General features: G+C 46.9%; 2 protein-coding genes across 4 annotated transcripts in view; one reads left to right on the top strand and one right to left on the bottom strand.

Moving 5' to 3' along the window:
- LOC128845079 (uncharacterized) overlaps positions 1 to 14,309 on the bottom strand; it is a 79,694-nt gene extending 65,385 nt beyond the window's left edge. The window contains exon 1 of the mRNA XM_054043296.1: positions 14,264 to 14,309. The gene's annotated coding sequence lies outside the window, so the exon portion shown is untranslated. The remainder of the gene's footprint in view (positions 1 to 14,263) is intronic.
- Positions 1 to 15,765, top strand: part of RALB (RAS like proto-oncogene B) — an 80,374-nt gene that overhangs the window by 15,154 nt on the left and 49,455 nt on the right. The window contains exon 1 of one of the 3 annotated variants that reach the window (XM_054043300.1): positions 14,392 to 14,517. The exons of 1 other annotated variant lie outside the window; for it this stretch is intronic. The gene's annotated coding sequence lies outside the window, so the exon portion shown is untranslated. Of the gene's footprint in view, positions 1 to 14,391; positions 14,518 to 15,765 lie in introns of those variants that run through there. One more of the 3 variants, XM_054043297.1, reaches the window with a different exon arrangement.

Raw genomic sequence — 15,765 nt, 5'->3', positions numbered from 1 at the left:
TCTTTTATTTAAACAAAGGTTGCAGCAAGATGATGCTTGAAAGCACAGAGTGGGAAAACTTGAATGTGATTTATTCATATAGTGAAGAAGTTAGTAAGAACTAGGAGTCTTGCTGAACAAAGCATTCTGGAAATAACTGTAAATATCAATTCAATGTCAACTAACTATCAAAGATGAGCATGAGGCAAACTCCCACATCTGAACAGCCCTGAACTTTTAAGTTTGAATTTTGCAAATGGTCCCCTATTTTTGTAATGGGCAGAACCAAAACACTGGGTCTTCACCGCTTCCTGCCACAAGACAGGAAAGATCATACTGGGACATGATAGCTCAGGCCCATCTCTGCTAATATCAGCCTCAGATGAATAAAATACAAACTCATTTTTAAAAAATTCAGCTGAATTTATATCCATTTCTTGCTGAATTGAAACCTCCCCAAAAAATCCCCTGAGAAATGTTAAGAAAACCACCACCACCACAATCATTGCTGAGTCTTTTGTCTGGAGGACTCTGAGGATCTAAGGTGCCACAAGTACTCCTGTTCTTTTTGAGGATCCTCAGTTGATTCAAGCAAAGCACGCTTCCCAAGCTAATCAAAAGAGAGCTGCAGCAGCAGGTGATCACATTGCTTAGGCTTTGCAAAGAAAAGTGAAAAAGGTGGGTTTGCAGCAATGTGACATGGTTACTCCATTTGGCATCTGCCTGCATGTCTCATGCCACATAGGCAAAAATTTGGTTTCCAAAGTGCATGTCAGGATGCACTGTGTGGGGAAGGAAGTGACAGCTGCCTCCACTTTGCAATAAGCTCTCAGGCTTGTTTTATTTAAAGACCCTTTCTGAATTTACAGTGGAGTAACCTGATGAGTTAATACACTTGTATAAGAAAGTATCAGAGGGGTAGCCGTGTTAGTCTGAATCTGTAAAAAGCAACAGAGGGTCCTGTGGCACCTTTAAGACTAACAGAAGTCTTGCTTGCATCTGAAGAAGTGAGGTTCTTACCCACGAAAGCTTATGCTCCCAATACTTCTGTTAGTCTTAAAGGTGCCACAGGACCCTCTGTTGCTTTGTATAAGAAAAAAATCCATCTTTTAAAATATGGGTCTATCTATCTGCCTCTCTTGCCCATTCCCAACTATGTACAAGCTTCTGAGCTGTCCAGTATGCCTGGAATATCTGCCCCTATTCATATCCCCACTAAGCTTCCCATGGGAAGCAGCCCAAGACCAACACTTGCTATGTGCCACCAAACATCTATTGGTAATGATTTCTGATGACTATTGTGCTGGGTTCAGCATTATCAGCTAGTGTTAAAGACCTCTAGATTCTCCTTCCTGAGCCATCATTCCACTATTGAAGAGAGGTACCCTTTCACTCATTTTTGATCAGAAAAGTAATGCCGATTTGATTGTCAGAAGATACCAGCACATGAGAATGAGGTAAATATAGATTACAGCAAGTAAAACTGACGGAAAATCTAACACTCACTAATATGGAAGTGTTTGGATGCTGCACAGTAATTAACCGCTTCTGGGCTACATTTGCATTTTCTGGCCTGACTTTAATGAACTTTGGATCAGTCTGTAGCGCTTAATGCATACATTATGGCCCCAATTCCCCACTGTCTTGCACTTTCTATGTCATTTTCACCAGTACAAGGTGTCATTTTGATCTGGTAGCATTTTACATCCACTTTCTACAGTATAAAAGACTACAAAAGATGCAAGGCAGCAGAAAGACAGGTCTTGTGTGTTCAGATGCTTGGCTTTAATCCTACTAAAACTATTAGAGAGGCATATATAAAGGGTAAAGCCCTGGTTTGGGTTATGAAAGGAATGTAGCTCTACGTGACAGTTCAGATGCATTAGTGTTCTGGTATTAATAGTCTGATCAGACAAATGAAGCCAAAGTTTCTAGAGTTGTCCTTCACAAATCTGGCTTGAGGATGAATTGCAGGTCTGAATAGATTTGAGCACTTTACAATCAGAAATGTCAAATTTTGATTAATTGTCCCCTAAAAGCTTGTGTAAAGCTACCTAATAAACATGATCCCAAAGGTGATTGTATGATTAAAGTAAAATCATAGTTCTCAAGCCTCTTAACAGATAGAGACATGTCTTGGGCACATTTTTTTCCATTTAGGTGTACAGATAGCACCTCCTGAAAGGTATTTGTTGGCAGTCTTCAGCTACATGGGGCCAGATTGTGGCCTCAGTTACACTAGTGTAAATCTGGAGTAATGTCAATGGGCTAAAACTGAGATTGGATTCTGGCCCAGGGTTATCATCAAGACTTTAAACTTGGTTTGACCAAGGAAGGGTGGGCAGTCCTAAAATGTTAATCCCAGGGACAGGACAAGATCTGCAAGGCCAGATGTGTTATACTACAAATCAGACAAATTTAGGATTACTGGCATTTATTTTTGAAAAAAAAATAACATATAAAGCCAGATCCTCAGCTGCTGTAAATCAGTGTCGTTCCACTGAAGTCAATGGTGCTATGCTGAATTACACCAGCTAAAGAACTGGCCCTACACAGTACAGTGTATGCAAGTTTGGTGAATCCCATCAGCAATCCTCAGGTTTGCAAAATTTGGGCACCTCTACTTCAATTTAAAGTGTCGTTTGAAATAAGTTGTCAGCATATTTCTGTTCTAGTTAACTTGGGTATTAATTTGTTTCCTAATAAAACTTACCGCCCTCACTAAATCAAATATGGAACCCTATTCAATGCAAAATACAGACATATTATCTAGCGTGAAGGTTCTTGACTTCTTCTTTGGTGCCTAGACTCGCATTGTATGTTGTGTGTAACATTATGTGCTAGCCCTGGGCTAAGAATCATTTATGGTTTAATAAGTTCTTATTGAGAATTTCCTGGCTTTTGTTAATTGTTCCTCCTTCAGCAGAATTATATGCTTTTGTGCTTTACATTTTTATGTTTATGCAAAAAAATAAATCCATCATGGAAATCCGGAAAGCATTAAATTTCAGGACTGGAGAGAGAGAGAGAGAGAATGTCCTGCTGTACTCAAATTATTTTTTATTTCTATACCATGTGGAGACTGTTACATAGAAGTTCAATAATCCATTCCATGCTTTTTTTTTAAAGGAATATCATCCCTGAGTTTTAACGGTATCTCAACATAGCAGCAGGACATACATCAGAGGAATAAAATAGAAATAAGGGATGTCACTTAAAAGATATATATTTTGTGACCATAGGCACTTAAGTATTCATTCATTATCTGAGCTAATTAATAGGATGAGTAAGGCCTGTATAAGCAGGAGGAGCACTAGTAATTTATACTAACATAATTAGCTTCTAGCAGTTAGGGTTGTAATGAAAAGTTAATTTCAACCCCTTTTGTCAGGCCCATAAATGTAGGCTATAGTTGATTGAGAAGATAGAGGAGCTGTTATACAATACTGTTGTGGTACAAGATACATTCATTTTTAAATCACTTTCCTTAATCATCAACCCTAAAGTAATCATACTTTTTAATCATTTTAGTCAAAGGGAAATGAGAAGCTGTTTGTGGGTATATTGGCTTCCCTATCACAAGAAACATGTTTCTATAGAAGAATACTGTGTAAATGAACATATGAATACTGAACAGCATTACTGGTAAATGTCCCCTCCACTGTTCCCTCTAAGCTCTGCGCGTGCACACAGATCTTAACCCCCCCCCACACACGGCGAAACACCGTGCACAGAAGAAATTTTGCGCACATGGCCTGTCAAAAATTAGAGGGAACATTGGTCCCCTCTGTAGTAAAAATGTTCTGAAGCCCAGAAGATTATCATGCAGGTTGTTTCTCCAGTACTACTTTGAACAACTGAATGATTTAAGATGATTAGAAATCATGTCACAATGATACTACATTTATGTAGCACCTTTCAGCTACTTGGATCTCCTTATCAACTTTACTAATTGGCCAAACTACAGAAAGGAACCACTTTACCCACTGCTGAAGGGCTGTCACCTCTGGGGTGAAATGCAACAGCTGATTAACCGTGCACAACACATTACACAAGCTTATCAGGGGAAGAATCTATACCAAAGCGAATTTACAGGAGGAAATTAAGTATGCAAAATATAACTATACAAACTGGAATGTGCTCAGTACACCTGGGTTAACACTTTCCCCTTGGTAAAAGTTAAGGACTACAGCTTACTGGTACTTGGATTCACAGCTCATGCAAAAGGCTGCATAGTTGGGAGTATGGTGCTTTCTTGAAACCTTGTTGGGACGATGATTCAGAAATGACTTAGAGAAAAGCACGTCATTTACTTAATCACCAGAATCACTTCCTGCAGCATCTGGATTTTCAGGGGAGCTCCCTCAGTCAAGTATTAACCAACCCTTAGACGGGGAGATTTAATACACCTCTACCCCAATATAACGCTGTCCTCAGGAGCCAAAAGAATCTTACTGCATTATAGTGAAACCGCATTATATCGAACTTGCTTTGATCCGCTGGAGTGCGCAGCCCCGCCCCTCCGGAGCACTGCTTTACCACGTTATATCTAAATTTGTGTTATATCAGGTCGCGTTATATTGGGGTAGAGGTGTAATATCACAGTGCAGAGTGGTATTGTTGCAAGTGCAGTGAAAGCTATAGAATATCAGGGTTGGAAGGGACCTCAGGAGGTCATCTAGTCCAACCCCCTGCTCAAAGCAGGACCAATCCCCAACTAAATCATCCCAGCCAGGGCTTTGTCAAGTCGGGCCTTAAAAACCTCTAAGGAAGGAGATTCCACCACCTCCCTAGGTAACCCATTCCAGTGCTTCACCATCCTCCTAGTGAAAAAGTTTTTCCTAATATCCAACCTAAACCTCCCCCAGTGCAACTTGAGATCATTACTCTTTGTTCTGTCATCTGCTACCACTGATCCATCCTCTTTGGAACCCCCTTTCAGGTAGTTGAAAGCGGCTATCAAATCCCCCCTCATTCTTCTCTTCTGCAGACTAAACAATCCCAGTTCCCTCAGCCTCTCCTCATAAGTCATGTGCTCCAGCCCCCTAATCATTTTTGTTGCCCTCCGCTGGACTCTTTCCAATTTTTCCACATCCTTCTTGTAGTGTGGGGACCAAAACTGGATGCAGTACTCCAGATGAGGCCTCACCAATGTCGAATAGAGGGGAACGATCACGTCCCTCGATCTGCTGGCAATGCCCCTACTTATACAGCCCAAAATGCTGTTAGCCTTCTCGGCAACAAGGGCACACTGTTAACTCATATCCAGCTTCTTGTCCACTGTAACCCCTAGGTCCTTTGCTGCAGAACTGCTGCCTAGCCATTTGGTTCCCAGTCTGTAGCAGTGCATGGGATTCTTCCGTCCTAAGTGCAGGACTCTGCACTTGTCCTTGTTGAACCTCATCAGATTTCTTTTGGCCTAATCCTCTAATTTGTCTAGGTCCCTCTGTATCCTATCCCTACCCTCCAGCGTATCTACCCCTCCTCCCAGTTTAGTGTCATCTGCAAACTTGCTGAGGGTGCAGTCCACACCATCCTCCAGATCATTAATGAAGATATTGAACAAAACCGGCCCCAGGACTGACCTTTGGGACATTCCACTTGAAACCAGCTACCAACTAGACATGGAGCCATTGATCACTACCCGTTGAGCCCGATGATTTAGCCAGCTTTCTATTCGCCTTATAGTCCATTCATCCAGCCCATACTTCTTTAACTTGCCGGCAAGAATACTGTGGGAGACCGTATCAAAAGCTTTGCTAAAGTCAAGGAATAACATATCCACTGCTTTCCCCTCATCCACAGAGCCAGTTATCTCCTCATAGAAGGCAATTAGGTTAGTCAGGCATGACTTGCCCTTGGTGAATCTATGCTGACTGTTCCTGATCACTTTCCTCTCTTCTAAGTGCTTCAAAATTGATTCCTTGAGGACCTGCTCCATGATTTTTCCAGGGACTGAGGTGAGGCTGAGTGGCCTGTAGTTCCCCAAATACTCCTCCTTCCCTTTTTAAAAGATGGGCACTACATTAGCCTTGTTCCAGTCATCTGGCACCTCCCCCGAACGCCATGAGTTTTCAAAGATAATGGCCGATGTGATGCAGAGCCATTAGCCAACTCCTTTAGCACCCTCGGATGCAGTGCATCTGGTCCCATGGACTTGTGCTCGTCCAGCTTTTCTGAATAGTCCCAAACCACTTCTTTCTCCACAGAGGGCTGGTCACCTCCTCCCCATACTGTGCTGCCCAGTGCAGTAGTCTGGGAGCTGACCATGTTTGTGAAAACGGAAGCAAAAAAAGTATTGAGTACATTAGCTTTTTCCACATGCTCTGTCCCTAGGTTATCTCCCCCATTCAGTAAGGGGCCCACACTTTCCTTGACCACCTTCTTGTTGCTAACATACCTGTAGAAACCCTTCTTGTTACTCTTAATATCCCTTGCTAGCTGCAACTCCAAGTGTGATTTTGCCTTCCTGATTTCACTCCTGCATGCCTGAGCAATATTTTTATACTTCTCCCTGGTCATTTGTCCAAGCTTCCACTTCTTGTAAGCTTCTTTTTTGTGTTTAAGGTCAGCAAGGATTTCACTGTTAAGCTAAGCTGGTCGCCTGCCATATTTACTATTCTTTCTACACATTGGAATGGTTTGTTCTTGCAAAGGATTCTTTAAAATACAGCCCGCTCTCCTGGACTCCTTTCCCCCTCATGTTATTCTCCCAGGGGATCCTGCCCATCAGTTCCCTGAGGGAGTCGAAGTCTGCTTTTCTGAAGTCCAGGGTCCGTATTCTGCTGCTCTCACTTCTTCCTTGTGTCAGGATCCTGAACTCGACCATCTCATGGTCACTGCCTCCCAGGTTCCCATTCACTTTTGCTTTGCCTACTAATTCTTCCCTGTTTGTGAGCAGCAGGTCAAGAAGACCTCTGCCCTTAGTTGGTTCCTCCAGCATTTGCACCAGGAAATTGCCCCCTACACTTTCCAAAAACTTCCTGGATTGTCTGTGCACCGCTGTATTGCTCTCCCAGCGGATATCGGGGTGATTGAAGTCCCCCATGAGAACCAGGGCCTCTAGTAACTTTTGTTAGTTGCCTGAAGAAAGCCTCATCCACCTGATCCCCCTGCTTCCTTTTGACTTTTAGAAAGAGTTGTAAACATCACATACGCTTTCAGGCACTGTCAGAGTAACTCTGTGACGGTATTATAATGAGACATGAATAATACAATGAGAGAAACTAACTACCGTTACTCAATTTAGATCCAAAAATCTATCGTGTGTAAAATACAGTGCTTGGAAAAAAGTCCTACTCGGTTTAATTGGATAAAAGGCCTCCATGCCTCACAATATTTGCAATACCTGTCTATAAAATTAAAAAGAGAAACCTGCATTAAACATAAATAATGACATTAGAGCCAAATATGCAGGTCTCTCTTTAATGGATAACAAGCTATGGTTTTTATTTCTAGAAGAGGATATTGACCTGGTCTCTTTGTAAGAGAATAAATCAGTTTAATTAAATACTATATATACAGAAAGATATTTTGAGATTTCTTAATGTATTTTGTATTGACAAGGCTTCATTTTGAAATATTGATCACCTCATATTCAATGTCTGGTTGCTATCACGTCCAGTTACTCATGTTATTAACTGATACATATATCAATAATGTGATCTGGACAATTTAATTTTAGTTCCTTATTATAGAGACTTATGAATAAGTGACAATTGAGATTTGATCCTCTCCCAGCATGCAACATTTTCCATACTGGTTCAAATCCCTATCCTACATCCCTTACTCAACTGAGTCGTACCAATTAACTCAGTAAGCCACATTCTCAATATTGTCTGCTCCACTGTTACTGAGGAAAAATTCTCCCTGCCTTTTATAGGAGTTTTTCCTAAGCAAGCTCCATTTTCATGGAAATTGATAGCTAAATGCTATTTGGCTTCAATGGGATCAGGATCAGGCCCTGATTAAGGGGATTAGGATCAGGCTCAGTGGAACTGCAAGTATGAGTAAAGACAGCTCATATGAGGTTGCAAGATCCAGCCCTAAATTTGTCATGTTACTGATTACTATGCTGACCTGCAGGTGCAGGACTCTTAAATCACTTGGAATGTGAAATCCCTTGCCTCACAAACTAGGAGAGGTCATTAAGAATCTTCCTCTTACAAATTACCTTGGGGTTTTATCCTGTCACAAATCTCCGCTTTAGCTGCAAGATGATTTTCCATTGAAAGTCTGTTTCACTGTGATGACTTCCGCTGTCTGTGGCAAAGAGGAAATGGCCGAGGAAATCAAACTGCCATTAACTCCTTGGAGGCCAAAAACAATTATATTTCATAGACTACGAGTTGTTTCCCACATGTAGCCACTATTTCAGTTTACTCCACCTGGGTTTTTTGAATCCTGAAGTTAGTAGAGCATGACAGAGCCAGACCCAACCTTTTAAAGGTCCAAAATCATCTTTACAGTATGGTTGGTGTTATACTTCTCCATGCACAAAGACCAAACAGATCTTTGTGTTGTTTTACATTGAGAGAACAACAAAGTAAGAAAGAACAAAAGTCTGTATGAGTCTCTCTTCTGTCAGGATATCTGAGAATAAACTGGATGACAAAATCTGCACATGGGAAGTGTGCTTTTAAATGTAAGGTCTAATACAATGAAAACAAAGAGCATCAAAGTTTCATAGCCACATGCAGCACAGTTCTAGTCTGAAAAGTGATTCTGCTAAAAAATAAATGGCATCCCAAATGTATTCTTTAGCAATCCACCTCATTCTGATCTCACCAGTTCTATACTAGTGTAACTTCCTTGATTTATAGCCCTATTAATTAAATTATCCTGTATGTAGGATCAGAATCAAGCTATGACTTTTGCTAATTAATAACTAAAAAGTGATGGGCCTGATCCACTCCTTTGTGCCACTCAGATACTGCAGAACATTGACCACTCATGGCCAATTGTGAATACCCTCAGTGAGTGGAAGGAAACTCTGTGCAGGTGTAGCCAACACCCCTTCACCCACACCCCAACTCCAGTGTAGAAGACATCCTGGGAATGTAGATGGATCACAGCTAGTATGTTCCTTCACTTCTCAGATGTCCTGTAGTCCCTTAGGAATTGTTGCCAGCTAGCATAGGTCAGAGCAGCCCCTAGGTCCTTCTACCCTATACCAGCGTTGGGGCTGGAGTTATGCAAGGCAGAGAATCAGGGAGTTGTAACTGACTCTCACAGCCTGCTGTCCCTTGCACTGAGCAGATCTCAGCAGAGGAAAGAATCTTGCCCTGTTTTTCTAACTTCCGGTGCCACAAACTACAACTAGGCTCTGCAAATCAAACTTCCTCAATTATAAAGGTTTTGCAGTTCCTGCTTAGCTGACAGCTACACTGATAATACTCAAGGCAGGGACGATTACAAACTCATTCTTCCTAACTTGTATAATCTTCAGTGGAAACAGTGCCAAAAATTTGTTCATATCAGTAAAACAAGTATCTATGATTCAAAGTCAAACAGGGATGAATCCTGAAGCCCTTATGTTGGCAAACTCCTACAGCCATCAATGGGATTTTTGCCTTTGCTGGAGCTTCAGAATGAAGTTTAGATCCAAGCCAAGAATGTCAGGAAAACTCCAATACCTTTATGTGGCACTCAAGAATTTAACTCCTGGAAGGGCAGTTGTTTCTTAACTTTCCTAGGTGGAAGCCCTTGGTATGAATAGTATCGGGGGTAGCCGTGTTAGTCTGTATCTACAAAAACAACAAGGAGTCTGGTGGCACCTTAAAGACTAACTGTTAGTCTTTAAGGTGACACCAGACTCCTTGTTGTCTTGGTATGAATATGCTCTCTTCAAAATATCATATGAACTGTTCATTTCTCAACTGATCTATTCTTACAAAATCCCAGGTTCCACAAACCAAAAACTAATAATGTCTTTTAAGATGTCGGAAATATGGAAGGAAGTTTTCTGAGGGACCTTGCAGCACTGATCCACCCAACCAATATTCAGTATTGCCACTATTAGGGATAATTCCAGATGATCCCAGCTAGTGAAGAGAAACTGGAATGAGACAGAAAGGCATTCATTCTCAACAGTATGGAACATTATCATTAAACTCTGCATGTAAGGAGTTTTGTATTAAACACAATGGTCCAAATTGAGAATTGGTATGAGTGGGTGGCACGGCCATTGAAGCCAATGGACTTGATTCTCCACTTACGGTCTCCTTGTGTAGTCATTTGCACTTGTCCAAAGGGGTGTAAAACATTGCCAAATCAGAATTCTCTACTCACACAGATGCTGAAATTTCATGCCCATTTTCTGCAAGTGAAAATGACAACACTGGGTGGGGAGAGTAAGGCTGTGGAGAATCAGGCTCAATATATTGTGTCTTCTCATTCTGCCTCCTCTACCTGGAACATCCTCCCTGAACCCATGTGCTACCCAATCTCTCCTTCAAATCCTTACTTAAAACCCACTTCTTTTGGTCAACTCATTTCACTACTAGCAAATCTAACTTACCTATCATGTTCATCACCATGATTTCTAAGTTCCTTCATGCCAGTTGACATTCTCCCCAGATTTTAGTTTTACACTTATAAAATGTAGCTGTTGTTCCAAGATGTCTATATATCTTACTCTTCCTTTGTAAAACAAACAAACAAAAACGTTTACTGCTCACTCACACAGGCTATTGTTGTTAATTATTATTGCTGTAGCACAAAAAGCACACTATCTAGCATAATGGGAACCTGACTGGGTATGCACCTATAAGAAATACAGTCCCTGCCACAAGGAACTCGCAATCTAAACATATGATGAGAGAGAACAGTTGGAGATAAATAAACCTCCATCTGTTTGAATGTTATCTATGATTTTAACCCCTCTGAGGCAGGGAATTTGTCATCTTACTGTCTGTAAAGCATCTGGGATACAGTTGGTGCAATGCAAATAATAATACAAAGGAACTTATTCTCTAAATTGATGTGTAAAATTCTTTCCCAAAGTACTGAGGCAAAAATACACCCTATAATGCCTATGGTAACCATGCACATAATACTGGTCACAACACATACTGATTCAAATCATTATAGCAAACAATATGCTTTGATATGCCTGGATTACTTTACAAGTCTACATTTCCCCTTCACCTGTGTCCAATAAATAGAGGATAGATGTGGTTAAAGGTCACACTAGCATGTAAAAATAGCAGTGTGGATGTTGCAACTCTGATGGAGAGTGGGGCTAGTCACCAGCACTACGGGTGGGCTTGAGAGCCTAAGCTGCCACCCAAGCTGCAACATCCACATTACTATTTTTAGCCGCTAGCCCGACTATACCCAGGCTGGAAGACTTGATCCCAGCTGGAGTGCAGACACACCTGCAGTCTCCACAAGGCAGGCGATGCTCGGGTTAAGCCAATGTGACATGCTGCAAACTGTCTCCATAGGCTACTACTTTAGATTAAATATGTAGGCAGCTGTAGACTGCATTGAAAAACTTTGCAAGCTGCTATTTGGCTGCTTATCTGATTCATTAGGTGAGGATGGGACTCCTAAAAAGAGAGAACCTTGGACCTTTAGGAACTCTGTCCCCTCACAACAAAACTATCTTCTCCCATCTCATCACTCATCCATCCCTATCCTCTTACTACCCCAATTCAAATAAAATAGATTTTATTGGCATCTTATGATGTATGAGAGACACACACGCAGACTCTGGGTGTGTGTCAGCAGCATCCAGCATTCGCCCAAGACAAGGCCTCACAGTTTATTGTTTGATCCCCCTCGCCATTCCTGATGGGCAGCTGGCTGCTATGCTGAGCAGTGGTATTGCTGCCATCTTTCCCTGCCCGCCCCCCAACCCCAGCACATTTTTCTTCCTCATTTGTAGAGTGTCTTTAAACTGGGACAGTCTGAGGGAGAGTTCATGTCGCACTCCTTGATATCTCAGATGGTGAAGTAAAAAGTATCTCTGGGTTTTAATCTCTAGCATGCTGGATCCAAAAATTCCCTTCCCCTCCTCCTTCTTGCCAACTCCTTCCCTTCCCAACACCAGCTCTCCCTCAGCCACCTCCCTATACAATCCTCCCATACCAATACCAACCCCCTCCCAACACCAGCCCTGCCCCTATCATCCCACCATCCCTCCAACCCTCCCCCTGCCATCCCAACACCACCCCTCCCTCACCTCTCCCAGCACCACCCCTTCCCCTCCCTCACCTATCCCAACAACAACCTTCCCCTGCTATCCCACCACCACCCCTCCCCTTCATCCCAACACCAGCCTCCCCCATTCCTCCCACTGCCATCCCACCCCTCCCAACACCAACCCGCCCCTGTCATCCCAACACCACCCCCTCACCTCTCCCAGCACCACCCCTCCCCTTCATCCCAACACCAGCCTCCCCCACTCCTCCCACTGCCATCCCACCCCTCCCAACACCAACCCACCCCTGTCATCCCAACACCACCCCCTCACCTCTCCAAGCACCACCCCTCCCCTTCATCCCAACACCAGCCTCCCCCACTCCTCCCACTGCCATCCCACCCCTCCCAACACCAACCCGCCCCTGACATCCCAACACCACCCCCTCACCTCTCCCAGCACCATCCCTCCCCTTCATCCCAACACCAGCCTCCCCCACTCCTCCCACTGCCATCCCACCCCTCCCAACACCAACCCGCCCCTGTCATCCCAACACCACCCCCTCACCTCTCCCAGCACCACCCCTCCCCTTCATCCCAACACCAGCCTCCCCCACTCCTCCCACTGCCATCCCACCCCTCCCAACACCAACCCGCCCCTGTCATCCCAACACCCCCTCACCTCTCCCAGCACCACCCCTTCCCCTCCCTCACCTATCCCAACAACAACCTTCCCCTGCCATCCCACCACCACCCTCCCCTTCATCCCAACACCAGCCTCCCCCACTCCTCCCACTGCCACCCCACCCCTCCCAACACCAACCCGCCCCTGTCATCCCAACACCACCCCCTCACCTCTCCCAGCACCACCCCTCCCCTTCATCCCAACACCAGCCTCCCCCACTCCTCCCACTGCCATCCCACCCCTCCCAACACCAACCCACCCCTGTCATCCCAACACCACCCCCTCACCTCTCCAAGCACCACCCCTCCCCTTCATCCCAACACCAGCCTCCCCCACTCCTCCCACTGCCATCCCACCCCTCCCAACACCAACCCGCCCCTGACATCCCAACACCACCCCCTCACCTCTCCCAGCACCATCCCTCCCCTTCATCCCAACACCAGCCTCCCCCACTCCTCCCACTGCCATCCCACCCCTCCCAACACCAACCCGCCCCTGTCATCCCAACACCACCCCCTCACCTCTCCCAGCACCACCCCTCCCCTTCATCCCAACACCAGCCTCCCCCACTCCTCCCACTGCCATCCCACCCCTCCCAACACCAACCCGCCCCTGTCATCCCAACACCCCCTCACCTCTCCCAGCACCACCCCTTCCCCTCCCTCACCTATCCCAACAACAACCTTCCCCTGCCATCCCACCACCACCCTCCCCTTCATCCCAACACCAGCCTCCCCCACTCCTCCCACTGCCACCCCACCCCTCCCAACACCAACCCGCCCCTGTCATCCCAACACCACCCCCTCACCTCTCCCAGCACCACCCCTCCCCTTCATCCCAACACCAGCCTCCCCCACTCCTCCCACTGCCATCCCACCCCTCCCAACACCAACCCACCCCTGTCATCCCAACACCACCCCCTCACCTCTCCAAGCACCACCCCTCCCCTTCATCCCAACACCAGCCTCCCCCACTCCTCCCACTGCCATCCCACCCCTCCCAACACCAACCCGCCCCTGTCATCCCAACACCACCCCCTCACCTCTCCCAGCACCACCCCTCCCCTTCATCCCAACACCAGCCTCCCCCACTCCTCCCACTGCCATCCCACCCCTCCCAACACCAACCCGCCCCTGACATCCCAACACCCCCTCACCTCTCCCAGCACCCTCCTCCCCCGCCCATATCAATACCGCCCATCACCCCTCCCCCCAGGGGGCGGCTCTGTTTTTGCCGCCCCAAGCAGGGCAGTCAGGCGGCTTTTGGGCGCGTTTCTGCGGCTGATCCGCCGGTCCCGCGGCTTCGGCCACCGAATTGCCCCCGAACCCGCGGGCCCTCCCGCCGAAGGCCGCCTGACCGCCGCCCTCACAGCCACCGGCCGCCCCCCGCCGGCCCAGGCACGCGCTTGCTGCGCTGGTGCCCGGAGCCGCCGCGCCTCGCGCCTCCCCACCTCACCTCCCGCTGCGCCCCGCGGCTCTCCCGAGCCCCCGCCAGGCCCCGCCCTCTCCAGCGGCTGCGTGGCGATTGACCAGAGGGCGCCACGTGACCCGGAAGCGGGCCCGCCTCCACGCAGCGGGCGGTTGTGCGGAGAGAAGGGAGGGGGCCGCGCGCGCGCGGCCGGAAGTGCCCCGCGGCGGGAGCGCGCAGCGGAACCCCAATGCAAGGGAGCGCAGCGGGGCGGGCAGGCAGGAGCCGGGTGTCAGCCCCAGGTAAGGGGCGGGTCAGGACTGTCCCCTGGGGTCCGGCACCCTGTCACTCCCCGGGGGCTGGGCGCTCCGGCCCCAGCGGCTTCTCCCCGCGGGGTCAGGGGGACCCCCCTTGCCGGCTCTGGCCCAGGCCCCCTCTCCAGTGCGGGGGTCTCTGGCTCCCGCTCCCTCTCAGGCAGAGTTCCTGAGCCCGCCACCGCCCCTCATGGGCTGCCCGCAAGGGGGGGTCCCCCGGGTCCCCCCTTCTCCTCAGAGTGCCCGGGGGGTCCCAGCTGTGCTCAGCATGGGGGAGTCCCTGGCTGGAGAGAGGATTGGGGCAGCCTTGTGTGTGGGAGTGAGGTGGGGCGCCCTGCCCAGCCAGGTGGAGGTGAAGGCGGGGCTGTGAGGAAGGGTGTGCTTCAGAGGATTCACAGCTGCATAGAGTCCCGCGCCAGCAGGGACCATTGTGATCAATTAGTCTGATCTCCTGTATAACACAGGCCACCTTTGGAGAAGTCATGGGCTGGAAATCCCTGCCCTGGCATGTGGGTTGGGGGCTGTCCCTGTGCTTTGGAATGGGGCCCTTGGAGACCCTTCCCCAGGAGTTCTCAAACTGGGGGGTTGGGACCCCGGAGAGGGTCGTGAGGTTATTACGTGGGGGGTCATGAGCAGTCAGCCTCCACCCCAAACCCCGCTTTGTCTTCAGCATTTAGAATGGTGTTAAATATATTTAAAAAGTGTTTTTTAATTTATAAGAGCGGGGACGTACTCAGAGGCTTGCTGTGCGAAAGGGGTCACCAGTACAAAAGTTTGAGAACCATTGCCATACCCTGTTTGGAATCCAGCTGGGGATGACCTTTGTCCATGTATAGGAGGTTGCTCCCCCAGTTTAATTCAGAGAACCTGTGTCCCTTGGGCCTGTATGAAATTCAGAATTTGGGGTGGGGTTGTCTTTCTGCCATATGTTTATGAATACAACATTTGCTTTAATGTCTGATGCTGCTTCTTTTGAGTCCCCTGGGAATTGTGGATTGTGTCTTAGGCTGCCACTCCCACCGTGATGTGTGGGGAGATCTTTATTTTTCCCAAACTACTGTGGGTAGGTAAGAGAAAACACTTCAGAAAACTGGGCAAGATGATGTGGGAGTTTGAGATGGTATCATCCTTACCTGAGTTGGACATCCCCTGAAGAACATGGCTGGGTTCTCTTTACCGGTTGCAGATTTGTAAATGTGCTTGCTTTCTCCCTGAAACCTTACTGGTATAGATGTT

This window comes from Malaclemys terrapin, chromosome 11, assembly GCF_027887155.1.
Source record: "Malaclemys terrapin pileata isolate rMalTer1 chromosome 11, rMalTer1.hap1, whole genome shotgun sequence".
Taxonomy (NCBI): domain Eukaryota; kingdom Metazoa; phylum Chordata; order Testudines; family Emydidae; genus Malaclemys; species Malaclemys terrapin.
Note: the sequence above shows the minus strand (reverse complement) of the source record. Positions and strands in the feature narration are given on the sequence as shown.